At 44.9% G+C, this 27,704-nt stretch overlaps 1 long non-coding RNA gene across 4 annotated transcripts in view; it reads left to right on the top strand.

Moving 5' to 3' along the window:
* Positions 1 to 27,704, top strand: part of LOC113606812 (uncharacterized) — a 54,881-nt gene that overhangs the window by 25,190 nt on the left and 1,987 nt on the right. Inside the window, exons 5-6 of one of the 4 annotated variants that reach the window (XR_003427696.1) lie at positions 18,258 to 18,745; positions 19,345 to 22,235. The exons of 1 other annotated variant lie outside the window; for it this stretch is intronic. This is a non-coding gene — a long non-coding RNA (uncharacterized LOC113606812). 2 more of the 4 variants (XR_003427699.1, XR_003427700.1) reach the window with 2 other exon arrangements.

Genomic DNA, 27,704 nt, shown 5'->3' with positions numbered 1-27,704 from the left:
CAGGGAATGAAGTTCAGGGGTCGTGACAGTGTCTCCCCTCCCAGCGAGGCTGCAGGAGGATGAGGTGGAGTGAGAGCTGGAATAGAAGCTTTCCGGGAAAGGGAAAGGGAGCCCCTCTTGTCCAGGCTTTGGGCAGAAGGTGTGTGAGAGTTTGAGTGTGTGTGCACACAAGCTAACAAAATTCAAGTTGAAAAATTGTAAGAGTGTGAAGGTCCCCAGAGGTCATGTTAGCCAGCCGCCTGCTCTGGGCAGGAGTCGCTTCTATCCAACACAAGAAGGTTGCAGCTGTACCCCAGGGAAGTCTTCTAAACATCTTTCCTTGGTAACTAGCCATGGCATCTCAAAACCCTCCCCAGGGTGCGTGCAGGCTGTGTGTGTGCATGTTTGAGGGCCTTGGGTGTCTGAGTTAGAGTTCCATGGGCACTGAGCACTCAGACCTTGCAGAAAAACAAGTATGAGGTGGAGGGACTGCAGTGCAGTGAGGGCTTTGAGGTTTTCTCCAATCACCATGAAGTTTAGAGGCACTTTGGAGGAGCTACATTTATGGGGTGCCTCTTGTGAGCTAATGATTGTGCTAGGTGTTTTAAACTCATTACCTCATTTAATCCTCACAATAGCCCCTTTTATTATTCCCATTTTACAGATGAGAACACTGAGGCTCAGAGAGGCTACAAATCTTTTTGTTTGTTTGTTTTGGCTGCATCGGGCCTTAATTGCGGTGCACTGGCTTCTCTCTACATGTGGTATGCAGGCTCAGTAGTTGTGGCACGCAGGCTCCCTAGTTGTGGCCTGCGTGCTCAGTAGTTGTGGTGCACAGGCTTAGTTGCCCCGCGGCATGTGGGATCTTAGTTCTTCTACCAGGGATCGAACCTGCATCCCCTGCATTGGAAGGCGAATTCTTAACCACTGGACCACCAGGGAAGTCCCGAGGCTACAAATCTTGAATAAGATTGCTCAGCTAACAAGTGGCAGAACTGTGATTCAGATCTTTATACATCTACATCCAGAGCCTGGTCTTTTACCCATTCCACTGGTAGTTGCAAATCAGGCCAAATACTAAAGTTCCCAGGTGCATTTTGTTTGGCTTATACAGTGTTTTGTTTCGTTATAACATTTAAAAAATTTAGATGCCAACATTTGAAAATGCAGCTATTTAACATAAAAATCTAGGTTCTGATTTCTCTTTAAAGATCAGAAGGAAGACGTGGCACTATGGGTCCACATTCTCATAGCCAGCAATCAACTAGAACTGATGACCAGCAGCTGCCTTTAAACAGGGCGTGTGACCTCTAGTTTGCCACAGTCCTCACCACTCCCTACTCTTCCATCCAATCCACTTTCCCGTTTATGGTACCAGCCTGGCCCCACGGGCCTGTGGCTATCTGGGTTCTGGTCCTAGCACTTGAACTGGCTATGACTTCAAATAAGTAATGGCATCTATCTGGGCTGTAGCTGTAACCTGGGCTAGGTAACCCTCTGAAATAACATCCTAAGTGGCTTTCTGTGCTGCTTGGGGGAAAAGCCCTAAGTCTCCAGCACATCCACGTTTTGGTGACCTGGCTGTGCAGGGTCTGAGTCTGTGTACATTACTCCAGGAGTGGCTGGTGTTATTTGCTCTTTGTCACCATCATTCCACTGTACTACATGTGTGATGTCCCTGGTGACAGGACATTTGGCGACAGGTAGGGCCTGGTGGCACCATTCCTGGTGTGGTGCCCATTCCTAACACTTTGATCAAAGAGTCTGACTTCCATGTGCCTCTGTTTACCTGTTCCAGAAAGCCAGATTGAGATTTCAAAATCTGAGTATCTTCTTCTGACCCCATTTTCACTATAGGGTGCGTGAGAGAAAATCTACATCCCAGCTGAGAATGTCCTCTCTTTCTCTGTTAAACACACACACACATGCACGCACGTACACACACACACATACACACACATGGTTCAGAAATAGCCATGCTTTATAGGTCTTCCCATCTATCTAGTGTCTTGTTCATATTTCTGAGATCAGATCTTTAGAGCCATGGAATAGTAGAGATAGAAATGTGTAGATCATCTAGTCCAATAATAGCAAATATATTTTACTTCGTTTGCTGATTCCTATCAATCAGTAGAACATTGAAAAGACTTCTGAAGCTACATATGAGCATGGAATGGTCATATACTGAGATCTGTCAGCAATAGCTACTGTGGGCATGACAAGGGGTTGTAGCAGTACTTATGCCAGAAATTATACAGATACGAAAACTGGGCTGGGAAGGGGAGATGACTTACCCGGAATACTCAGCAAGACAAGGAAAAGTCAGATCCAGAAGCAGGATCTTTCTTGACCTGCAAGCCACTATTGCTTCCACTATATTAATTCAGAGAAGGAAACTGAGAATAGGAGGGAAAATGACAGAAGCAAGCTGAGGACCCAGGAGCCCTGTCTCCCCCAAGAAGCGTGGCTGGGGTTGGAGCTAAGGAATTCAGTTCTGTCCCACTAGACTGAGCCCTGCCAGATGACCTGTTGGCTTCTGCTCCACTTCTTAGAGTCCCTTTGCTCCTGCCCCAGTTTCCTGTCTCATTTTCCTCAGGCTCAGAGAGTGCATGTCGCCTCCTGGGATCCTGAGTCCTACATGCCCTCTTTTGGGAACGAGCTCCCCAGCCCCCTCTGTTCTGGAAGAGAAGTCCTAGGACACAGGTTCTTAACCTTATTGATGCCGTGGATTCCTCTGGCAATCTGGTGAAGCCTACAGACCCCTTCTCAGAGTGTTTTTAAATGCATAAAATAAAATACATAGGACTACAGAGGAAACCAATCATACTGAAATATAGTTAACAAGATAGTTTTAAAATTGTTTATGATATAGTATGTACTTCATTAATACATTTAAAATGATATTGGGCAGCAGATATAATAACCATTGTAATTTTAGAGTAATAATGAGCATAAAAGATCTATGACAACTGTAATGTGATAGAAAAATACCTGTGATTTCTCTTGGCTTCACAGTCACAGGAACCATCAGAATTACTGTGGTCATTGCCTACATTCAAATGGAACAAAGTACTTAACTTGAGTTAGAGGTTAGTGAAAATAAAGATGGAAGTTTTCCCATGCAAACTCAGAGACACCCTGAGTTCTGTCTGTGGTCCCAGGCTGAGACTCCCTTGCTCTAGGATGTTCAGTCGGGAGTCTGCTAGTCCAGTGGTTTGCAAACTGTGGGCCATGGAACACTGGGGATTCGGGCTGGGGAGTGTCTCAGAGGCTGCCAACATATGGAGAAAAGGAGGACCACTGTCCAGCTAGACAAACAGCCTCTGAATCCACCACCTCTGCCTTGCCTGAGCAGGTTTTTTTATTTGAGTTCATTTTTGTGGTTCATATGAGACCCCTTTGTGAAAAAGGGTTCACTTGTTCCTGTCTGAATGTCAAAAACCTTCACTTAGCCCTGCCTGCCTCTTCCTGTGACAGAAAGTAAAGCCAAGGCCTAGAGCAGTGAAGGGTGCTGGAGGCACATGGCGTGCGGTGGCAGGGTCAGGCTGTGGAGTCCAAGGAGGTGGTGGGAAGCAGCTGGGCCAGGGTGAACTGCTACCTCTGCCTGTGAACTGTTCCAAGGAAGCAGTCGGCTGGGGCCAGGTGCGGGACCAAGAGTCAGGAGACCTTAATTCGGGGCCCTAGATCTGACACAACCTGGAGCTTCTTGGAGACAATGATATATGGATGTTGAGAGGACGAAATGGAAAGGTTTTGGGTTTTTTTTTTGTTTTTTTACTGAAGTATAGTTGCTGTTATATGTTACAGGTGTACAATATAGTGATTCACAATTTTTAAAGATTATACTCCATTTATAGTTATTATAAAATATTGGCTGTATTCCCTGTGTTGTACAATATATCCTTGTAGCTTATTTTATACCTCTTTGTAAGAGGTAAGTTTGTACCTCTTACCTGCCCATTCCCCTCTCCCCACTGGTAACCACTGGTTTGTTCTCTATGTCTGTGAATCTGCTTCTTTTTTTTTTCTTTTTTTTAAACGTAGATTTTATTTATTTATTTTTGGCTGCGTTGGGTCTTCGTTGCTGCACGCGGGCTTTCTCTGGTTGCGGCGAGCGGGGGCTACTCTTCATTGCGGTGCACTGGCTTCTCATTGCGGTGGCTTCTCTTGTCGCGGAGCACGGGCTCTAGGCATGCGGGCTTCCATAGTTGTGGCTCGAGGGCTCTAGAGCGCAGGGTCAGTAATTGTGGCGCACAGGCTTAGTTGCTCCGCGGCATGTGGGATCTTCCTGGACCCGGGCTCGAACCCGCATCCCCTGCCTTGGCAGGCGGATTCTTAACCACTGCGCCACCACGGAAGTCCTCTTTTTTGTTATATTCACTAGTTTGTTGTATTTTTTAGGTTCCACATATAAGTGATATCATACAGTATTTGCAAAATGAGAAAGTTTTAAGAAACACAAAGAACTATTGAAAGGATTTTAATACATTTGTCTCTAAGCCTGAGACCCTTTTCTCAACTCTCCCTTGGGGTCTTTTTCCCAACACCAACAAACCCTCTCTCCCACACAGTACAACCCCAGTCACCGAGCGCACAGATGCAGTCAGATTTGTGGCTGAACAGCCAATCGGCCAGTCACCTCGTCTGCTAGTTGACCTCCTCAATTCCTCCTCTTTGTTGTCCCTGCTGCTGTGTCATGATCTCTGGCCTGCATTTCTCCAACAGCCCCCAGTCTCTCTCTCTGTTCCAGTCTGCCTTCCATGGAGCCCAGACACGTTCTGACCATAAGCTTTGACCATGTCCTTCTGCTTCAAGGCCTGTGATGTCTCCTCACTGCACACAAGGCCAAGTCCTGCCTCCAGAGCACGGCAACCCAGACTCCTCAGGATCTGCCTGCAGCCTCTCCCACCCTCCCTTTTCTAGCATCCCCACCTCCTCTTGCAGGGGAACTGCTGCAGTGTTTCTGGAGGCTTCCCTGCCTTCTTCCTGAGCCCAGACAATAGTGCAAGCCCTGGGAGCTGGGGAAGACTAGAGGATTCGGGAAACCAGAGGCTGACGTGATGGGCAGGGGAGTGGCACGTGCAGAGGACTCCAAGGAGTTCTGCTGATAGGAGCAGGGGACAGGTGTGGCTCTGTCCTCTGTCTGGGCCAGACAGGGGTTATTTTCAGAGACCAGCCAGTAACGGTGCAGAGAGTTGGGAGCACCTTGCCCAGTCAGGGAGAGTCGACCATTTGCTATGCTTATCCAAACCAGAGGCAAAAACCAGGTCACCAGGAGCAGAATACAGCTGGGCAATGGGGAATTCATAGAATCACTGATTCTTAGAATGTCAGTGCTAGAAGGGACCCTGTGGATGTTTCCTCTAGTCTAACTCCTTTCTGCTTCAAACAGAAAGGTTAAGCCCAGAAACGGGGAATGACTTGCCCAGGGCCATACGAGTTTGAGGCAGAGCCTGGACTGGAGCTGATGTCTGATTTTCTTCCCAGTCTCCATCTCCTCAGCTCTGGCCTCTGAACTCCTACCAGGAGACTGAATAACTGGCCCAGGACTGATTTACCAACAGTGGCTTAATGTGTCACTTCTAGGCAGTGCAATGCTGGCTCTTACCATGGGTTGTCAACACCTTAACCTAAAGGTCCCCAGAGACAGGTTACAAGTGGAGATATAGCACCCTCAGGTCCCAGGTGGAGCCCAGGGTAGCCAGAGCCCCCAACTCCATTGGGACAGTCACCTGCAGGCCTGAAACAGGCTCATTAGGTTAGCCCAGCGGGTATCCAAATGTTATCGTGTACTGTGATGGGAAAAGTCAGGAAGCACTGTCTTCACTCCAAGGCACAAGTACTTTTAGGGGTGGTGTGGGCGAAGGTGGGGAGAGGGGGAGTCTGAAGACACAGGTTCTAGTTCTAGCTGTACTGTTTCCTTCTAACTTGTATATTCTGGGTGCGGTAGGGGGGGATAACAGGAAAAAAAAATAAGAGGTACTTTTTATTGTGCCTCACTTAATCTTTCAAAGAATTCTTTAAGTAGGTATTATTATCAGCTCCATTATACAGATGAGGAAACTGAGTCAGGGAAATAAAGGGACTTAGCCAAGATCCCACAACTAGGGAGGGGTGGAACTTAGATTTGAGTCTGAGTCTGTCTTTCTCGGGATTCTGTGCTCTTAACTGCTCTGCCATATGGACATGTTTGGGGACTAGTGGCAGAGAAAGATTTGGGGCCTTTCAATCCTAGTTCCCTGACATCAGGGCTGCTGAGTCTCCAACCACCCGAGTCTGACAGGAAAGGGGAGGCCTTTCGCAGGAGGGAAGCAGGCAGTAGAGTCCTGAAGATCCCAAATAAGTAAAGACTACCCCGACCCTTGCCTTCATGGGTGTGAGATTATCAGCAGGACTTGGGGTGGATGTTTTGCATGAAGAAAACCATGATCCTGCAGTAGAGTCCCCACACCCGAGGGAGGGAAAGGTAGTAAGACATCATTGGGTGCCGCACTACCTCTGAAACTCATGGAAATAAGGCACCTTGTTCACCATGCCGACCCTCCGTTAAAAAATAACGTCTATTTATAGATCCAGTGATTCAGCCAAGTACCTTATTATACACATTGGCTCACTTTCATCTTCTCAACAGTGCTATCTTGAGTGTTTCCTGTTATTATCATTGCCACTTTACCAGATGAGAGTCTAAAGCTCCAAAAGTTCATGGAACTCTTCCAAGACCACACAGTTGGTAAATGACAGAACTGGGATTTAAACTCAGGTCTCCTTGACACCCAAGCCCATGAGGCTCTTGACCATTATATTGTAGTGCAATATGGCAGAGTGAGGAAAAGCCCTCTTCTGGATCTGGAGTCAAGCCCCAGGTAGGCCAGTGACTTCTTAATGGACTTTAGTCAGGGAACCTTTGGGCAAGTCTTCTCTGGGCCCAATATCTAGGATTATATAAAGGTAATTCTAATTCTGCCTACAGTGTAGAATTATGAAATTGAAAGCAACTTACAAACTGTTATCCATTTATTCAAATAGTGTCTCTTAAGAACTTAAAGCAAGTGAGGACTTGGCACTGCAAAGAAGAATAAGGCATGGTTCCAGCCCACTGAAAACTATAACAAATGTTAGGTGAACAAGAGTCTTTTATTTCTAATAATTATGGTAGCTGATTGAAGATACACCCTCTCACTGGAAATTGTTAAAATAGCTGAACAAAATAAATGTGTCTATGTATGTGTATTTGAAGACGTTGGAGAACTACCAAAACAAGAATGACCTGAGGGGCAAAGATTCCAGAGGGAAGGGAAATGCAGAGAGGTAAGCCCCATATCCAGCTGCCACTTTGCCCTTCAGTATGCTGTTTCTCAAGAGATGGCTAAGAATCTGAGCAGAGCCTCTGGAGATGTTATGAAGCTGGGGTATAAAAATTGGATTTCAAGGTCTACCAAGCAGGAGTGTCCCTAATAAACACTCCAAGTTTTCAAATGTAACCCCCAAAGGGCTACTCCCTAGGAGTAGAAGTCAATTAGAAATTGACCAGCCCCAACAGAACTGAAGACTAACATCTAATCAGTTAAATCTCCTTTGTATGACTTAGGTTTAAATGCCTGCCAGAAGCAAAAGTACAAATCTCTCTGAGGGAAGATAATACCATCAAGGGCCTCAAATTTTCCTATAATTTTTTTCATATGCAATATTTAGCATTCAATCACAATTTACCTGACATCTCAGTAGACAAGACCAAATGGTTGAAAACCAACAGGAAAAAATAGACAATCAAAATAGGCCCACAGAAGATCCAGATATTGGCATTATAAGACATGGACTTTAAAACATGTGATTAAGGGGAATTCCCTGGTGGTCCAGTGTTTAAAAATCTGCCTTCCAATGCAAGGGACTTGGGTTCCGTGGTTGGGGAAATAAGATCCCACTTGCTGCAGGGCAACTAAGACTTTGTGCCGCAACTACTGAGCCTGTGTGCTCTATAGCCCGTGCGCCACAACTAGAGAGCCCACGTGCTGCAACTACTGAGCCTGCGTGCTCTGGAGCCAGCGCACCACAACTAGAGAGAAGCCCACATGCCACAACGAAGAGCCTGCATGCTGCGACAAAAGATCCTGCATTGCTGCAATGAAGATCCTGTGTGCCGCAACTAAGACCTGGCACAGCCAAATAAATAAATATTAAAATAAATAAATAAAATGTGATTAATATGTTTAAGACATTATATGAGAAGATGGAGAATTTCAGCAGAGAACTAGAATCTATCAAGGAGAATCAAATGGAAATTCTAAGCCTGAAATACAATAACTGAAATTAAGAACTCAAAAGATGTATGTAAGATTGCAGTATACAGTACAGCTAAAGATGAAATTAGTGAACTGAAAAACAGATCAGTAGAAAATATTTAAACTACAGCACATGTAATACAAGCCATATGGAACTTGGTGAAAATGTCTAAATACAAATAATTGAAGTCCCATTGGGAGGGAGGCAGAGAGAAGGAGAGAGGGAAAAGATGAAGAAAGAGGAGGAGGAAGAGGAAGAGAAGGAATAGAAGAAGAAGGAAGAAAAGGATGAAGGAAGAAAGGAGAAGGAGAATGGGGAGGTAGAGGTGGAGGGGAGAGACTTGAAGAGAATTGAAGTGATACCAGAAGCAGTATTTGATGGTCGATGATTTTCCAAAGCTGGTGAAAGACATTAAGCCACAGATTTAAGAATCACTTTCAACCCCAAGCAAAACAAATATAGAGAAACTGAACTAGGGCCTACTATGTTATAACTTCTAAAAACCAAAGATAAGGGGGAAATATTTGAAGGCAGCAGCAATAATACTGACAGGTTCTCAACAGAAGTTATGAAAGCCAGAAGGCAATAGAAAGATATCTTCAAAGTGACAAGTGAGTATCAATATTGTGTGAGTATAGATGAATGGTTCTTAAGTTTTAATATGAGTATGAATCACCTAGGCTGGGATAGGGAGAGGAGTGTTAACATTTTAGATTCTCATATTCTGCCCCAGATATTTGGATTTAGCAGCTCTAGAGTAGAGTCAAGGAATCTGCTTTCAGGAAGTATTCTGCTGCTTCTGATGCAGTGGGTCTGTGGTAGTTGTTAGCAGTGATGGGAGCAACAGTTCCTGCCATTCCTGTACCCATGCCCATTTGTAGTATGACTTTGCCACAAGAAATAGAGTTTATTTTTTCTCCTTTGAATCTGGGTTTGCCGTATGGCTCACTTTGACTAATAGATAACAGTTGAAGTGATATTATGGGACGTCTGAGCCTTGGCCTCAAGAGGCCTTGCATTTTCAGCATTAACCCTTTTGGAGTCCAGCTGCCATGTAAAAAAAAAATTGAGCCTATCCTGCTGGAGACATGTGGGGAGCAAGGCACAGCCAGTAGCAAGCACCAATCACCAGATAGATGAGTGAGGCATGGATCTGTCTGGGTCCAACCAGGACAGAGAAACTACACAGTATTTGAACAGGGAAAGTTTAATATAAATAATTATTCGTTATAACAGGAGGTTTGGAGAAACAAGGGACTTGCTACTAAGAAGTAAAGAGAACTCTAAAGGATATAGGAATAGCAGGTATAAGGAGCAGCAACTATCCCTAGAGCGGACAGAGAGCACCTGAGGAAGAGCCTCCCCCTGTGCCCCAGGGCTGAGATCCAGATCTCGTTGGAGAGGACATGGCTGTGCCCACTGAATGGTAGAGAAGTCACTGTGGTACCATGTCACGCCAGTGGACTTGGTAGAAATCATCCTCTGAAAGTTGCTGGAAATGTGCCATCTCAGTTACCAAGAAACATTCATAGAGAAATGTCTCCCCAGAGACGCTTTGCTACAAAAATCACTTGACAAGAACTCCCCAGGAAGCCTCTGGCTGCTGTGAACTGCAGGAGCCTGACGCTGGAGAAGCCATCTTTTGGAGGAGCTGGGCATGGGAGACCCACATGCAGCGCAGGAGCCTGGTGAGCCTGCACGCTGAAACCAGGAAGCAAAAAACCTTTCTTACTTTAATGTCTCTCCAGTTCCCTCTACTGACAAAATTAAGCAGCATGCCAAGAAAAGGATATTTAAAGTGCCCAGATTCATTTTCCTAGAGCAGGCAAAAAGGGTGAACAGCAAGGCCATTTGGACTATCCGGCCCCAGTCAGTCTCCATGACTATAACTGCATGAGCGACCCAGATGATCCTAGCAGCACTCTCTAGCTGAACCCAGCCCAAACTGCCAACTCTCAGAATTATGTGCAAATGAATGCCGTTGTTTTTAAGCCCTGTTTTTTTGTTTTTTAATAAATAAACAAATCATTTATTTATTTATTTATTCTATTTTTGGCTGCGTTGGGTCTTCATTGCTGCAAGTGGGCTTTTTCTAGTTGCAGGGGCTACTCTTCATTGCAGTGCGCGGGTCTCTCATTGTGGTGGTTTCTCTTGTTGCAGAGCACAGGCTCTAGGTGCGTGGGCTTCAGTAGTTGTGGCACACGGGCTTAGTTGCTCCGCAGTATGTGGGATCTTCCCGGACCAGGGCTCGAATCTGTGTCCCCTGCATTGGCAGGTGGATTCTTAACCACTGCGCCACCAGGGGAGTCCCAAGCCCTAAGTTTTGAGGTAGTTTGTTTATGCAAACTATTGTAATACCAACGTCGTGAGTCATCTGGAATGTTTTCCATTTCCCACTCTTGAGTCTGTACAGTTCCCTCTGCCCAAAGTGATGTTCTTGGCCCTGTCTGCCTAATGAATGTATTTTCCTGCAACTACTTAATTAATTAATGTTTTATTGACTTACAGCATATATGTAGAAAAGTACACGTCATAAACCTACAGCTTGATACATTTCCACCAGTTGATTATGCTTTGTAAACTACAGTCAGATGCCTGCCCCCATGCTCCAGTCCAGTCACTAGCCATGCCCCCAAGGATAAGCACTCTTCTGACTTCTTCTACCATGGTAGGTTTTGCCTGGTTTTGCACTTAATGTCAATAGATCATACCGTGTGTTCTCTTTTGTGTCTGGCTTCTTTTGCTCAAAATTATATCTGTGAGATTCATCCACATTGCTTTGTGTAGCTATAGTTTATTCTCATCACTGTGTAGTTTTCAATTTGGTGAACATACTACAGTTTATTTATCTATTTTATTGGTGGATATTCAGGTTGTTTCTAGTTTGGCCCTATTACGAAAAGTACTACTGGCACGTGCCTTTTGGTGAACATATGTATGTATGTACTTCTGTTGGTTATTCTTAGGAGTAGAATTATTGGGTTATGGAGCACTCTCACAGTATATTAAAACTTTTTAAAAATCAAAATATAAAGTGGTATGCATAGATTAACAACAACCATAGGAAAGGAGGGAAAACCATAAATACCTATGCATGGAGTAAAGAAGATATTAGAAGAGAAAAATAAAACAAAATGTTGACATGGTTTATAAAGGAAATGGGGGTGATTTTTTTCCTCTTGACATACTGTCTTTCCCAGTAGTTGTATATCATGTACTCTTTTATAATCAAAAGAAACACTTAATCCTGTTGATCTCCAAAATCTTACTCAAATGCCACCTCCTTCCAAGTAGTCTTCCAAATAACATAGCCAGATCACCATAGCCAGCCAGTGTCTTACTTCATTTTTACACTTTCTAGGGCAAAACCACATTGCAGCAGAACACAGTACCTTACCTAGAGAAGGTGCTGTCAAAATGTCTGATCCTTTCCCTATAGTCATATAAATTTCAGCAGCAACTCACATTTCTCAAAAGAGTATCCCAGTTTGCCAGTAAGAAGGCAGGGATCTGAACCCAGATTACCATCTCCATTTTCAATTTGAAAGCACTTGACGCTGGAAGGGTTAAGCAGTAGGCCCATTGTCACTCAGCAAATCTTTGGAAGAGGCATCCTAAACAGCTCATTCAAGAAAGACAAATCTGGTGCAAAGCATAAAATCCAAGTATATTTTGAACAGAGCGAAGAGCAGGGGAAGAGATTAAGAAAAAAAACCAAACATTTGGAAACTTCAGCTTTGTATTACCAGCTATATAACTTTGAGCAAGTTAATTTACCTCTCTGAACTTCAGTTCCCTGTCTGTCACATTGGAGGGATGACAGTGGACTAATTTCCTGCATGGCAAATAGGGTTCAACTCTGATTAGGTGGTGGCGGCTGCCTTGAGTGCTGTGTTAAGAAAGATTCTGAGGACAAGGCCAAGCTTAGTGGGGAAGGGTGCTATGGTTGATTAATAATTCCTGCCATGAGCAGGGGATTTGAAATTGGTATTATGTTTATTAGAAATGTATTTGTCTTTCCTGGACATATTCCTCTTCAAGATCCTTGCCAGCCCTGTGTTCAGAGTTCCTGGGTTTCGATCTATTCGTGTTTGGTGGGCATAATATTCTTCCCATAGGCAATTCTCTTAATTCCAAAGGGGAAGGAGTTTTAATTATCTTCTGAAACTATAGACTTCGTCTCCAGCAATGTATGTGATATATATTTAAGTTATCTGTAAGACTTCCAGAGATCCTTAGAGATGAAAATATCTGGATACAAAGTGCTAATTACATAATTGTAAATGTTCTTTTGAGATAAATCGTATTATGCCAGTTGCCACATTTGACAGCCTTTCCTGTCGCACATTCCCCTCCCCTCCAGTTGAAGTTGGTCCCAGGAAGTGAGTGTGTATCCTGATTGGTGTAGCGGGCAGTGGAGTTAGTATATAGGTGAAGAAGGGGAAAGTCCTGGGTACAGTACCAGGGTCCCAGACCGCTCCGAGTCCCCAAGATTGGCTCATTAGCTCTGTCGGGACTCACCTGGAATGTTACATGGCTTGGGATTTCTGGAGGGAGGTTGATCTTTGTGTTATCTTTGAAACAAATATCCTATAACCTGTGGGAGAGTGAAAGGTATTGTTTGAACAGTCTAAGTGGCACATAAATTCTATGTTTGTGGCTGACAAGGCACTCATAAGCTGGATGACAGATAAGCACATCATGTGGGTCTAGCGGAATAGTCAGGCTGTCAATAACACAGGCTTTGGAATCAGACTGCTGTGAGATTGAACATATCTCTGACAGTTATAAATGAATTTGCACCAGCCACTTAACCTCTGTTTTCTCATCTGCAGAATGGGTTTAATAATAGTACCTACTTCAAAGGGTTATTGTGTGACATAACTCATGAAAAGCACAAGTGTCTGGCACAGATTAAGCTTGCCCTACATAGAAAATATTACTATTAATATTATTATCTTAAAAATAATTATTAGGGCTTCCCTGGTGGCGCAGTGGTTGGGAGTCCACCTGCCGATGCGGGGGACGTGGGTTCGTGCCCCGGTCCGGGAGGATCCCACGTGCCGCGGAGCGGCTGCGCCCGTGAGCCGTGGCCGCTGGGCCTGTGCGTTCGGAGCCTGTGCTCTGCGGTGGGAGAGACCACAGTGGTGAGAGACCCGCGTACCGCAAAAAAAAAAAAAAAAGATAATTATTAGCAGTGATTTCTAATTATATATGAAATAAAACTCAAAAATACGAATTTAGGGACTTCTCTGGTGGTGCAGTGGTTGAGAATCCGCCTGCCAAGGCTAGGGACACGGGTTCGAGCCCTGGTCCGGGAAGATCCCACATACTGCGGAGCAACTAAACCCGTGCACCACACCTACTGAGCCTGCGCTCTAGAGCCCGTGAGCCACAACTACTGAGCCCACGTGCCACAACTAATGAAGCCTGTGTGCCTAGAGCCCATGTTCCACAACAAGAGAAGCCACCACAACGAAGAGTAGCCCCGGCTCGCCGCAACAAGAGAAAGCCTGCGCGCATCAACGAAGACCCAACGCAGCCAAAAAAATAATAATAATAATTAATTAATTTTAAAAAATGCTAATTCAACTTCTGTAAACTTTGTGGACATCAAGACAGGGGCTGGAATGGGGTGAAGTTTTTTTTGTTCTTTTAATAAGTAACAGAATGCTCTGTTTAAAAAAGTTAGAAAATACAGATTGGCCAAAAGAACAAAATCAGTACTCAGAAATAACCACTGTTTATCTTTTGGTGTATATCCTCATGATGATGACTACATGTATTAAAACAAAAAAGGACATTTGAAACAAACAGTATCACACTGAACAAGCTGTTTTATAGCCAGCTGTTTTTCAATGAGTAAAGGGAGGTCTACAGGCAAATGTACTGGGTTTTTGTCTGGTTTTTTTCTTATTGTAATAAAAGCCACCTAACATAACATTTTCCATTTTAAAGTGTACAGCTCAATAGTGTTAAGTATATTCACATCGTTGTAAAATAGATCTCCAGAGCTTTTCATCTTGCAAATCTGAAACTCTGTACCCACTAAACAATTCTCCTTTCCCCCTTCCCCCAGCCCCTGGCAACCACCATTCTACTTTCTGTTTCTCTGAGTTTGACTATTTTAGATGCCCCATATACGTGGAATCATACAGTATCTGTTGCTTTGTGATTGGCTTATTTCACTTACCATAATGTCCTCATGCTTCATCCATGTTGTAGCATGTGGCAGAGTTTCCTTCCATTTTAAGGCTGGATAGTATTCCATTGCATGTATGGACCACATTTGTTTATCCATTCCTCCACTGATGGACTTTATTGCTGTTTCTACCTTTTGGCTATTATGAATAATGCTGCTGTGAATGTGGGTATGCAAATAGCTCTACAAGACCCTGCTTTCCATTCCTTTGGATATATACCCAAAAGTGGGATTGCTGGATCATATAGCAGTTCTTTTTTTTTTTTTTTAATATATATTTATTTATTTGATTGCACTGGGTCTTAGTTGCGGCAGGCGGGCTCCTTAGTTGTGGCTCGTAGGCTCCTTAGTTGAGGCTCACTGGCTCCTTAGTTGCAGCACGTGGGCTCATTAGTTGCGGCGCTCAGGCTCCTTAGTATGGCATGAGAACTCTTAGTTGTGGCGTGCATGTGGGATCTAGTTCCCTGACTATCGAACATGGGCCCCCTGCATTGGGAGTGCAGAGTCTTAACCACTGTGCCACCAGGGAAGTCCCCATATAGTAGTTCTATTTTTAATTTTTTGAGGCAGCTACATACTGTTTTCCATAGTGGTTGCATCATTTTACATTCTCATCAGCAGTGTACAAGGGTTCCTATTTCTCCACATCCTCTCCAACACTTACTTTCTTTTTCATTTTTTCTTTTTTTGCGGTACATGGGCCTCTCTCACTGTTGTGGCCCCTCCCGTTGTGGAGCACAAGCTCCGGACACGCAGGCTCAGTGGCCATGGCTCACGGGCCCGGCCGCTCTGCGGCATGTGGGATCCTCCCGGACCGGGGCACGAACCCGTGTCCCCTGCATCGGCAGGCGGACTCTCAAACACTGCGCCACCAGGGAAGCCCTCTTTTTCTTTTTTTTTTCCACATTTTTTTTTTTTTTACATCTTTATTGGAGTATAATTGCTTTACAATGGTGTGTTAGTTTCTGCTTTATAACAAAGTGAATCAGTTATACATATACATATGTTCCCATATCTCTTCCCTCTTACGTCTCCCTCCCTCCCACCCTCCCTATCCCACCCCGCTAGGTGGTCACAAAGCACCGAGCTGATCTCCCTGTGCTATGCGGCTGCTTCCCACTAGCTATCTACCTTACGTTTGGTAGTGTATATATGTCCATGCCTCTCTCTCACTTTGTCACAGCTTACCCTTCCCCCTCCCGTGTCCTGAAGTCCATTCTCTAGTAGGTCTGTGTCTTTATTCCTGTCTTACCCCAGGGTTCTTCATGACCTTTTTTTTTCTTTTCTTAAATTCCATATATACGTGTTAGCATACGGTATTTGTCTTTCTCTTTCTGACTTACTTCACTCTGTATGACAGACTCTAGGTCCATCCAGCTCATTACAAATAGCTCAATTTCCTTTTCTTTTTATGGCTGAGTAATATTCCATTGTATATATGTGCCACATCTTCTTTATCCATTCATCCAATGATGGACAGTTAGGTTTTTGTTTCCATCTCCAGGCTATTGTAAATAGAGCTGCAGTGAACATTTTGGTACATGACTCTTTTTGAATTATGGTTTTCTCAGGGTATATGCCCAGTAGTGGGATTGCTGGGTCATATGGTGTCTACTTGTAGTTTTTTAAGGAACCTCCATACTGTTCTCCATAGTGGTTGTACCAATTCACATTCCCACCAGCAGTGCAAGAGTGTTCCCTTTTCTCCACACCCTCTCCAGCATTTATTGTTTCTAGATGGTTTGATGATGGCCGTTCTGACTGGTGTGAGATGATATCTCATTGTAGTTTTGATTTGCATTTCTCTAATGATTAATGATGTTGAGCATTCTTTCATGTGTTTGTTTGCAGTCTGTATATCTTCTTTGGAGAAATGTCTATTTAGGCCTTCTGCCCATTTTTGGATTGGGTTGTTTGTTTTTTTGTTATTGAGGTGCATGAGCTGCTTGTAAATTTTGGAGATTTAATCCTTTGTCAGTTGCTTCATTTGCAAATATTTTCTCCCATTCTGAGGGTTGTCTTTTGGTCTTATTTATGGTTTCCTTTGCTGTGCAAGAGCTTTGAAGTTTCATTAGGTCCCATTTGTTTATTTTTGTTTTTATTTCCATTTCTCTAGGAGGTGGGTCAAAAAGGATCTTGCTGTGATTTATGTCATAGAGTGTTCTGCCTATGTTTTCCTCTAAGAGTTTGATAGTTTCTGGCCTTACGTTTAGGTCTTTAATCCATTTTGAGCTTATTTTTGTGTATGGTGTTAGGGAGTGATCTAATCTGATACTTTTACATGTACCTGTCCAGTTTTCCCAGCACCACTTATTGAAGAGGCTGTCCTTTCTCCACTGTACATTCCTGCCTCCTTTATCAAAGATAAGGTGACCATCCTCTTTTCCTTTTTTGATAGTAGCCATCATAATGGGTATGAGGTGAACATATATACTGTTTTTTTTTTTTTTGTGTGTGGTACGCGGGCTTCTCACTGCTGTGGCCTCTCCCGTTGCGGAGCACAGGCTCCGGACGCGCAGGCTCAGCAGCCATGGCTCACGGGCCCAGCCGCTCTGCGGCATGTGGGATCTTCCCGGACCGGGCCCGAACCCGTGTCCCCTGCATCGGCAGGCGGACTCTCAACCACTGCGCCACCAGGGAAGCCCCATATGTATTGTTTTAACACAATCCTAGGGGGAATGCTTAAAATCCTCAAAAGAGCAAACCCTTTTGATACTGAGAAATGTGGAATCTTCCTTTTTATGTATAAATGACTAACAACCTTTCGGAAGCTTATAAAATTTAATCTCATCAAACATATTCTGCTTTTGGATGAGCCTCCCATCACTCCAAATTTTAGGGTATTTACTTATCGAAGGACAGTTCCTAGTTTTGTGATTTTGCAGCAGGTCAGCCCTTGATACTTGCTTTCTCCTTCTCAAAAACCGAACTTCCCAGTGTCTCTCTCTTTGATCTCCTCCAAGCCTTTAATCTCCTGCTCCTTCTCTGGTTCCCATCCCTGCCCTCTCCTCTTGAATGAGGTGTTTTCCATTGTTCCAACTTTCCAGCCTGGTTCCAACCTCTTCCCCTCAGCCCTCCCTGGCAGAGGCCCTGAAATTCCCCTACTTCACTCACACGCTGGGTCCCAGGAACCCTCAGATCTTTGTCTCTGGCTTCAGGCCCTTTGTTAACCTGATCCAGGAACCTGCTGGGGTGGGTGGGGGGAGGTTTGCATGTGCGTGCATGCGAGCGCCTGTGTGTGTGTGTGTGTCTAAGGTGAGATACTACAAGCTGTCATTCCCTTTGCAGACTTGGTTCCCAGGTATGCATCTCACCACACTGAATATCACCCTATTGTAGAGACACATTCTTTTTCTCACAACCTGACCCCTATATGCCAGTCAGCATCTAATCTGGACCCTCTGAAGAAACAGTCGGCTGTTAAAATGCCCAAAGAAACCATGTCTGAGAGACCATGCTGGCTCCTATGTGCTACCTTTCTAAAGGCTTTTCTTGAGCCCTTTATATTATACATTTTTTTTTTTTTGCCATAAATGCTGACCTTAGACTTTGATCCCCTCATGATGTAGGACTCCGCCATACCATTTTATCATTTTTAAAAATTGTATTTGAGACCTCCCTGGTGGTCCAGTTCTTAAGACTCTGCGATTCCACTGAAGGGGGCACGGGTTCGATCCCTGGTTGGGGAACTAAGATTCCGCCTGCCACGCAGCGCGGCCAAAAAAAAAAAAAAAAAATTGTGTTAAATTTACAACAATATACTGTACAGATTTTCTCATTTTTGCTTTTTTTTTAGTGTACAGATTTTAAGTTTACAGTGCAATGAGTTTTGACAAACATAAACCCCTATGAATTACAAGATTTTGATACACAGTCAGCTAATTTAGAGAAATTGCAAGAGTCCACAGAGCTGCTGGAAAGAGAATGGAGTTTGGAGTCAAGAGACCTGGTTACCAAGTCAAGCCTCACATTAACCAGCTGTGTGACTTTGGGCCTGTGCCCTCGCCTCTCTAGGCCTTGGTTTCTGATCTGTTCAGTGAAGAGGCTGTCTCTGGGTCCACGTGGCATAACAGGTATTGAACAAAGGTCACACAAGATTCCTGACATTATGCAGAGCTACTGTGTCCTGCTGATATTTGCAAAAGTGAATGTGCATCACCTGGATCCTGCCAATCAAATTGCTGAAGAAGAGAAACTGAAGAAACAATAACTATAACAATAAACAAAGATGGCAGAAATCAGCCACACCAAGCCCTACATCTTGTAGGAATGTATCAAATGCTTGTAAGTAAACCCTTCTCACATTTGTTTGCTCTGGTACATTAATAAAAGAAGATTCTGAAAGGATTAGCTTCAACTTCACCAGTACCCAAAACACCCTGTTTGCCAAGTACGTTGAGTTTAGCTCTTTTGCTGCTTGGAATCTAATGTGCCTTGCTGAAAGAGGAAAGGGCTTCTCTGACAACATAAGATGAATCCCTCCCATTATAGATAGCATTTTTCACTTTTCAAAGCCTTCTTGTCTGTTTCTTATTTGTTCTGTACATCGGTTCTATGACAGAAAGCAGGACAGGGATTATCCCTCCCCTTTTTTCAGGTGAGGATCCTGAGGCAAGGAAGGATGAAGTGAATGTTCTTACAGTCACCAACGAGCACACCCCTCTGATTTCCCAGCCCTGTGTTTTTGGGCTGTGCCCCACTCTTTTGCAAACAAATCAACCAACCCTGAGAACAGAGTCCAAGGAGAACTAAAAACAGTAACAAAACCAAGAAGGGCATTCATAGGTGGCAGTTCACAGTAACAAATGTTTGTGGCCTTCCCACTAGGTATTAACGCTTGCAGTTCTCCCAACAGCCCAACGAGTGTTCTATCTGTTTTACAGAAGAGGAAATGGAGGCACCAAGAGGGCTCCTGGCTTGCTCAAGCTCACAAAGCAAGGAGGTTGTGGAGCTCAGATTCTGCCCAGGCCACCTGGCTCAGAGCCCTGGCCCTTCGCCCCCATGCTACACTGCCTCCTGTTGCACCATGCTGCTGAGTAAAGAGCTTTGATTTGACAAAGCTGTTGATTGACAAGATGAGCAGCTCTGAGAGGGCGCGAGGCCTTTATTCTGGGCACTTCGAGTGGAATCAAGGTGATGGTGATCATTACTGAGCACTGTTTAGGGCAGGTAGGGTTTAGGCAGAGGGCTGGTCAGTTGTCCTGGAAGGTCCCTTCTAACCAGAGAGTGTAGGGTTTGACGAAATCTCTCACAGATCCCAATTCTTTCAGTTCGTGACATTGACAAGTCCTCCCGGCTCTCAAGCTTCTGGCTTGAACATCCTCTCCCAGCCCGTCCTGCCTGCCAACCATCCCCTCCTCGTGGACTCTGGGATCAGTGAGTTGGGAGAACAGGTGGCTGTGCATGGATCATCCTGGAAATCTGACAGCATGGTCTCCAGCCCAGGGACTAGGGAGGAGGGACAGCAGAGCACTAGATTACAGGGTGTCTGCCACCTGATTAAATCAGCACGAGCGTCCAGTGCTGTGGAGATGCAGCACGCCAGGCTCACTCCTGGGCCCCAGGCCCAGACGTTAGTCACAGAACCGCAGTCAGAGCGCCAAGGGCCTTCAGCAGCCCCTTATCCAGCCTCTGCATTTCACATGTGGGGATACTGAGGCCCAGAGAGGGGAAGCAACTTGTCAGAGACCACGCAGCATTCCTTCAGCAAAATATTAAGGGTCTGCTGTGCCAAGCACTGTGCTTGTGACTGGGAATACTAAGGGTGAACAGAATAGCCATGAGCTCCAGGCTCACGGTTTACATGTTAGTGGAGGAAATGGGAAAAAGCAGAGATTGTGATCTGTGCTATGAAGCACATGAAGTACTTCAGCCAAGTCGATCAAGGGAGGTCTCTCTGGGAAGGGGCCATTTAAGCTGAGGCTTGAAGGATGAGAAGTGCATGCTGTTTGTGTGCGTGTGTTGGGAGGATGTGTTCCAGGCGGTGCCCCCAGGCGGGGATGAGTTCCCGGCGTTTGAGGAGCTGGCACAGGGCAAGGGCAGGCGAGAGGAGCACAGAGGGGAAATTTGAGGTGATTGGAGTCTGGAGCACACAGGGTCTTGTGGGCCGAGAGGAGAGGTCTGGACTTTATTTCTGTTGCACTCTGAAGCCATTGGAGGGTTTTATGCACGGGAGTGGCAGATGTGCGGTAACTTTTCCTGCTTTTCCCGGTGGAGGGGCTCCTTGGGAGCCCTGTCACCCTGGAGGCTTGCAGAAAACACGGCAGGCAATGCTATCAGTGCAAGATGAGCCCGGCTAAACCTTGTCTTTGGTGATCTCTGCGCACTTTACCCACATTAGGTAATTAGGCCACTCAACATTACTTGAAGTTCCCTATTCCTACCATGTGTCGCAGATCCAGAGACTCAAGTGCTGTGGGACCCTGTGGGAATTGGCAAACCTCTCTGATCCAGTGACTGTCACTGAGTCAGGCAGTCAGGCAGCTTCATTAGTTTGCCACAGCCTTTCCCTATTTCGTTTCTGTGACCAGCACTCATCTTCTTTGCCACAGAGGTGTGAAATGTTAGAAACTACCATCAAGACTGCTCGGATGGAAAGAAGTTTAGTTCTAGATGGCCATAGTTAGGCCGTAGTTCGTACTTTGGCTCCTGTGACCACACCTCCTTCCTGGTGCCGTGAGCAGTGCAGTGAGCCTTCAAGGATGATGACACAGATCAGTAATCCAATCATCAAACCTTGACAATGTGACCTCCTTGAGTCACATGACCTCATCTGCGATAAAGGGCAGCTCATTTCTTTCCTCTTCTCAACCAAGGAAAAGGCCTGAGGAAGTCTTGGCGGGGAAAGTCATAAACATCCCTGAAGGTCGCCAAATGCCAAATCAATCTGCCTTACCTCCTACCCTCCCTTTTAATCTAAACAATCCCCACTCTCCAATTTTAAGTCCTAACTCAAGTACAGCCACCTCCAAGAAGTCTTCCCTAACTGCCTTTTCCCCGTCCCTCTGGCCTGTGCTCCTCTCTGCCTCCCCTTTAGTCTCCTGAACTTGTCTGTACCATGTATTTAGTGACTGGCATGGCATCAGCCTGTGCAGAGATCTAAATGAGGGTAGTTGGCTGGGAGTAACAAACACCAGAGGAGGCTGGGACCTGAGGCTCACTAGTGTGTGCTGGGCCCATCTAATCACAGTTAAACTCAATTAAAAAAAAAACAATACTGTGTGGGCCAAACAAAACATGCTGTGGGCTGACATTGGCCAGTGGGCTGGCAGCTTGCAACAGCTAGAATGTTATCTGGAGGAGAAGGCATTGCACTTAGAATCTTTAGAAGTCCTGGAGCAGCCACCAACTAGCAGTGTGAGTCAGATAAATACCTAATCTTTCTGAGCCCCAGTTTCCTTATCTATAATTAGCGTAACACTGGCTCTGCTTTCTTCATGAAACTTGAAGAATGGTTGCCTTGACTCTATGCCAGTGACCACTAGCCTTTTTAATAATGACAGACATTTATTCAGCACTTACTATTTGTCAGGCACTGTTCTAAGCATTTTACAAGTATTAACTTACTTAGTCCCCACAATAACCCTAAGAGGTAGGTGCTGTTATCATCTCCATTTTACAGATGACAAAACTGAGGCAAAGAGAGGTGAAAGAACTTGCCCAAGGTTACAGAGGTGGTGGGTGGCAGAGCTGGGACTATAACACCCTTACACAAATACTGGTTCATTTAACGTTCTCTGAATTTTATCAAGCAAGTATTTCCCTTTTCACCGTTTTATAGATGGAGACACTGAAGCTCAGAGAAGTGAAGTAACTTGCCTGATATCACACAGCTTGGAAGTGGACAAACCTGAGCTTCAGCCCAATTCTTTGACCCCAAACCCTTTGCCCTTTTTTCTGTGCCATATGTAAAGGACAGGCAAGCGGTCTGTGAAGAGAACAGTGTGCTGGTATGGGGAGTTTTGTTCCCCAGGGCAGAAAACATGTCTTGCCCTTTCTTTTTTCTTTTGTTTTTTTTAACTTTTTATTTTATATTGGGGTAAAGCTGATTAACAATGTTGTGATGGTTTCAGGTGCACAGCAAAGCAACTCAGCCATCCATATACATGTAGCCATTCTCCCCCAAACTCCCCTCCCATCCTGTCTTGCCCTGTCTTGTTTCTACTCCAGTCCCTAGCTCAGGGCCCTTCTGTCCTGGAGCTCAGTTATGATCATGTTGCCAAGAAAATTGCCTTCTGCCTTCATTTTGACTGCTGATTCCCACCTGCCCCCATGAACTTGGATGTTTCTTGACCCTGGAATGTTTAAACATGGTTACCTTCGTTTGGCTATGAGAGTTTTGCGTTTTCAATGTGTGCTATCTCTGTTTCCTGTGGTGTGATGCAGGGGTCTGGAATGGGAGGGGAGAGACCTGGGCTCTGATCTTGATTCTGCTGCCCCAGAATCCTGGAGCAAGTCACTGAACTTCTGTGGGGCTCAGTTCTTCAGCTGCCAACTGGGGACATTCACATCTGTCCTCTCTCTGTGAAAGCCCTTTGGGAAATGCAGTGTGGTACAAATAGAAGGTGGGCTGCTGTGAGGTAAGGCATACCATAGGTGCTCAATAGATGACACCTCACTGACTATGTGGAGGGGATTTGCCACGATGTGGAGACAATACTCATAATACAATGTTAAGGGGGAAAAAAAGCAAAAAATAAAGCTGTTGAATGGGCAGTATGATCTCAATTATGTAAAATACAAACAGAAAACAGACTAGAATACACCAACTTGCCTATGATTGCCTCTGGGTTGTGAGCTTATATGTGGGTTTTGCTTTGCTAGACTTAATTTTTTTTTTCTACTTGCAAAAGTTAGCCCATTTTGTATTATATCTTATCATTTTTAAAAAATTTATTTATTTTTTTTGCGGTACGTGGGCCTCTCACTACTGCGGCCTCTCCCGTTGCGGAGCAACAGGCTCCGGACGTGCAGGCTCAGCGGCCATGGCTCACGGGCCCAGCCGCTGCGCGGCATGTGGGATCCTCCTGGACCGGGGCACGAACTCGTGTCCCCTGCATCGGCAGGCGGACTGTCAACCACTGCGCCACCAGGGAAGCCCTATATCTTATCATTTGAAAGTATATCTGTAATTTATATTTATTATATATAATAAATATATTTATTATATGCATTATACATTAAGTACATATATATTAAGTGTTTATATATAGATAAATATATAAAATTTAGCACTTGGCCCTTGACAGTGTTGCTTTGGTTACCAACGCATTGATGCGATCAGGAGTGATCCTGCATCGTTCATTCAATCATTCCTTTGTCCAGAAAACATACTGGGGGCTAGCTGTGTAAAGGCAGCACTGATGGTTACTATAAGCAACACTAAGAAGAATGGGGTATAATCCTTGCCCTCAAGAAATATATTATAATCTAGATGGAGGATGAGGCATATTTATAAGTAATCATAATTGAAGACAGAAAGTAGTAAATGCTTTAGGGAAATTGTCACTAGGAGTTAAGAGAGGGGAGAAATCTATTCGAACTATGGAGATTAAATAAGATTTTTGTGAAGAAGTTGGCATTTTGTGCTGAGCCTTGAAGGACCAGTAGAATTCTGGACAAGTGGAAATGGAAAGCCATCATTGGCAATAATTAAAGCAATGAAAGGTAATATTTACTTAGCATATACTATGTGTCAGGCATTGTGCTTTTAAATTACACACATTCTCTCATTTAAGGTTCACTGAAGCTCTGTGAGGAAAGTAGTATTATCATCTCCAATTGACAGATGGGGAAACTGAGGCTTAGAGAGAGGATGGATATTTTCCCGAGGTCATGAGGTGGTCAAGCTGGGATTCACGCTCAGGACCTCACAGCTATGTCAGAGTGAGAGAAATAACATGACTTGAGGCAGGAAAGCATGGGACCCACAGGGGATTAGATGGGAGCTTCCTAAAGGCAGGGAATGTGTGTCTTGCCCTCCTCTCCATGTCCAGGGCCTGGACAGTAGCTGGCACATTATAGATGCTTAATAAATATTTGTCGAAAGAAAGAATAAAACAAAGAGTGAGTGGTCCACTGTTGCTGGAGCGTAGGCCTGTGTGGCTAAAGGCAGTAGGACAGGCAGGGATGTGCACGCGGAGATTTTAAGCAGAGGCAGGGCCCGTCAATCAAAGAGCCAGAGAATTGGCTCAGGCAGTGTGGTAGGCTGCATGGCAGGGAGGAGAATTTAGTTGGTGGGGAAGCACATCAGGAGACCACTTGAGACAGTGCAGGAATACCAGGGAGGGGAGTGGGGCTGGGGGAATAGGCTGTGTAGGTGGAATGGCGTGGAAAGAGTCGTGGGATGGTGCCTGTCTCGAACTCAGTGGTGAACGTATTAAAAGTTGATTTTCTATCAGACCTTCTTTGCAAATCTGTCCTCCTCTTTTACCAGCCTCGTGGGGTGGCTTGGGCGGCCCCTGAGCCTACTTCCTCATCTGTAAAATGGGGATAATCACACTTACAGAAAAGGGTTGCCCTGAGGGTTAACCGTGTATCATGGGAACAGTCAGTACCCTCCCCTACTCCTTAGCCCCCTTACATGTGAACTATTGCTTTTTGCATCTATTTGACAAGAGGAGATCTAGGCTTTTGTGAACTGAAGTAAATTTCTTGGCATGTGCCATAAGGCCCAAAAGTCTTCAGGTTTTGGAAAACACTCTCTAGCTGATACTGTTTGTTTGGCCAGTGCCCCTCCCTGTTTGGCCAATGCCCCTCCCCTCTCCACCCACTCTTCCATGTTGGTATAAAGAGGCCTCAAGCCCAGAAGCCCCTGGTATCAGAAGAAGATAAGTGATACGGCCCAAGTTCTTCCAGAAACAAAAGTTTCTTTGGAAAATCAAACTCAAAGAGGAATAAAAGTGAATGTCCAAGTATGTTAAATTTTCCTTCCGACCAAGCACAGGTAACAAGCACAGATAAAGGAACCATCCCCCTTTTACATGTGTTCCCCCCAGAAAAATAGTTTCAGGGAAACTGTATCTTTCTTTACACCCATAAGCTCAATGGGCAGGTATTACGCTTCCTGTTTTGTGAACAGAGAAATGGAAGCCCAGGAAGGCTCAGGAGGCTGCCCCAACTCATTCAGCAAAGCCAGAGACGGGACCGGGTTATAAACCAGGTCTTCTGTCTCTAGTCCCTCATTCAGCCTCCTTGTATCTCTTTAGGAAGTTGTCAGCACCAGGAGCAAACAAGCACATAATTATAAATAGGTATTTGGACCCACTTTATTTATTTATTTTAAAGCAAACGTTTCCTTTTCTTTTTTTAATTTAAATTTATTATTTATTTATTTATTTTTGGCTGTGCTGGGTCTTTGTTGCTACACGCAGGCTTTCTCTAGTTGCAGAGAACGGGGGCTACTCTTCGTTGCGGTGCGTGGGCTTCTCATTGTGGTGGCTTCTCTTGTTGTAGAGCACGGGCTCTAGGCGCACGGGCTTCAGTAGTTGTGGCACACGGGCTTAGTTGCTCCACGGCATGTGGGATCTTCCCGGACCAGGGATTGAACCCGTGTCCCCTGCATTGGCAGGCGGATTCTCAACGACTGTGCTAACAGGGAAGTCCCTATTTATTTTTAAATATTTATTTATTTATTTGTTTGGTTGCACTGGGTCTTAGTTGCGGCAGGTGGGCTCCTTCGTTGCGGCTCGAGGGCTCCTTAGTTGCGGCATGCATGTGGGATCTAGTTCCCTGACCAGGGATCAAACCCAGGCTCCCTGCATTGGGAGTGCAGTCTTAACCACTGTGCCACCAGGGAAGTCCCTGGACCTACTTTATAATTTTTAGTTTTTAAGTTTGATTTTCTCTCTCTGTGTGTCTGTGAGTTTTAAGCCTAGGATGTGTTGAAGCCACGGGCACAGCACAAGCTGGTCTGATCCTGGGAATTCCCTGGTGGTCCAGTGGTTAGGGCTTGGTGCTTTCAGTGCCATGGGCCTGGGTTCAATCCCTGGTCGGGGAACCAAGATCCTGTAAGCTGTGCGGCGTGGCTAAAAAAAAAAAAAAAAAAAAAAATGTTAGTCTGATCCGTGTTGCTTTCTGCCTAAAGCATATCTTGTTTAACAACTTCTTTTTTGGCTTGAGGTCACCTATTGCTTAATTACTTGGTTCCCCCCAATTAGAAATTACCTTTTGGAGAGACAGGATTCAACTTTTTTAGTATGTTACCCAGTCCTATGTATTTGATGAGTTCATAAATACCTGTGGATATGGCAATGGAGGGAAGAGGGGCAGCCTTACAGTGTGGTATGGGAGGTAAAAACAGGCCTGGGAGTTAGCTGCTGCCTGGGACCCTAGGCACCCACCTTACTTTCTTTTTCTGAACTTCAGTTGTTTTCATTTGTAAACAAAGATAATAACAGCTCCAATGCCTGGCACATAGTAGGGACACAATAGATATTTGTGGAAAAAATTAATACCTATCTCATAGGGTTAATGTGAGGATTAAATGAGATAATGTATGTCAAGTATTTCTCATAGAACTTAGCATGTAGTAGTTACTTAATAAAAGTAGCTACTCTGAACAATTTGGTCATTAGTAGTATTTAGAACTGAACACATGCATATAGAATGCCACAGCAGGTCAGAAATTAAAAAAACAAGAACTGGACTTCCCTGGTGGCGCAATGGCTAAGAATCCCCCTGCCAGTGCAGGGGACACGGGTTCGAGCCCTGGTCTGGGAAGATCCCACATGCCGCGGAGCAACTAAGCCCGTGCACCACAACTACAGAGCCTGTGCTCTAGAGCCCACAAGCCACAACTACTGAACCTGCGTGCCACAACTACTGAAACCCATGCTCCGCAATAAGAGAAGCCACTGCAGTGAGAAGCCCGCGCACTGCAACAAAGAGTAGCCCCCACTCACTGCAACTAGAGAAAGCCCGCGTGTAGCAACAAAGACCCAATGCAGCCAAAAATCAATCAATTAATTAATTAATTTTTAAAAAACTGAATTCAAATTGCAATTCCATCATTTCCAGTAGAAGAAGCTACTGGATTTAGGATCAGGAGATTCAGGTGTGAGACCTGACTCTGCCATGGACTAGCTGTGTGACCTTGGTTAAGGAACTTGACTTCTCTGAACTTCAGTTTCCTGAAAAACAAGGGGACTGAGTAATCATTAAGATTCATTTTTCCACTCTAACAGCCTCAGTTTAAGATGTGGTCTCATGCAGGTTACCTTCTCTTACATTCTCTGGCCCCAGT

The sequence above is a fragment of the Aethalodelphis obliquidens genome, unplaced genomic scaffold (assembly GCF_003676395.1).
Source record: "Aethalodelphis obliquidens isolate GAN/ISIS:26980383/991018 unplaced genomic scaffold, ASM367639v1 scaffold45, whole genome shotgun sequence".
In the NCBI taxonomy this organism is placed as follows: Eukaryota; Metazoa; Chordata; class Mammalia; order Artiodactyla; family Delphinidae; genus Aethalodelphis; species Aethalodelphis obliquidens.
The sequence above is the reverse complement of the archived record's forward strand: the minus strand, read 5'-3'. Positions and strand labels throughout refer to the sequence as shown.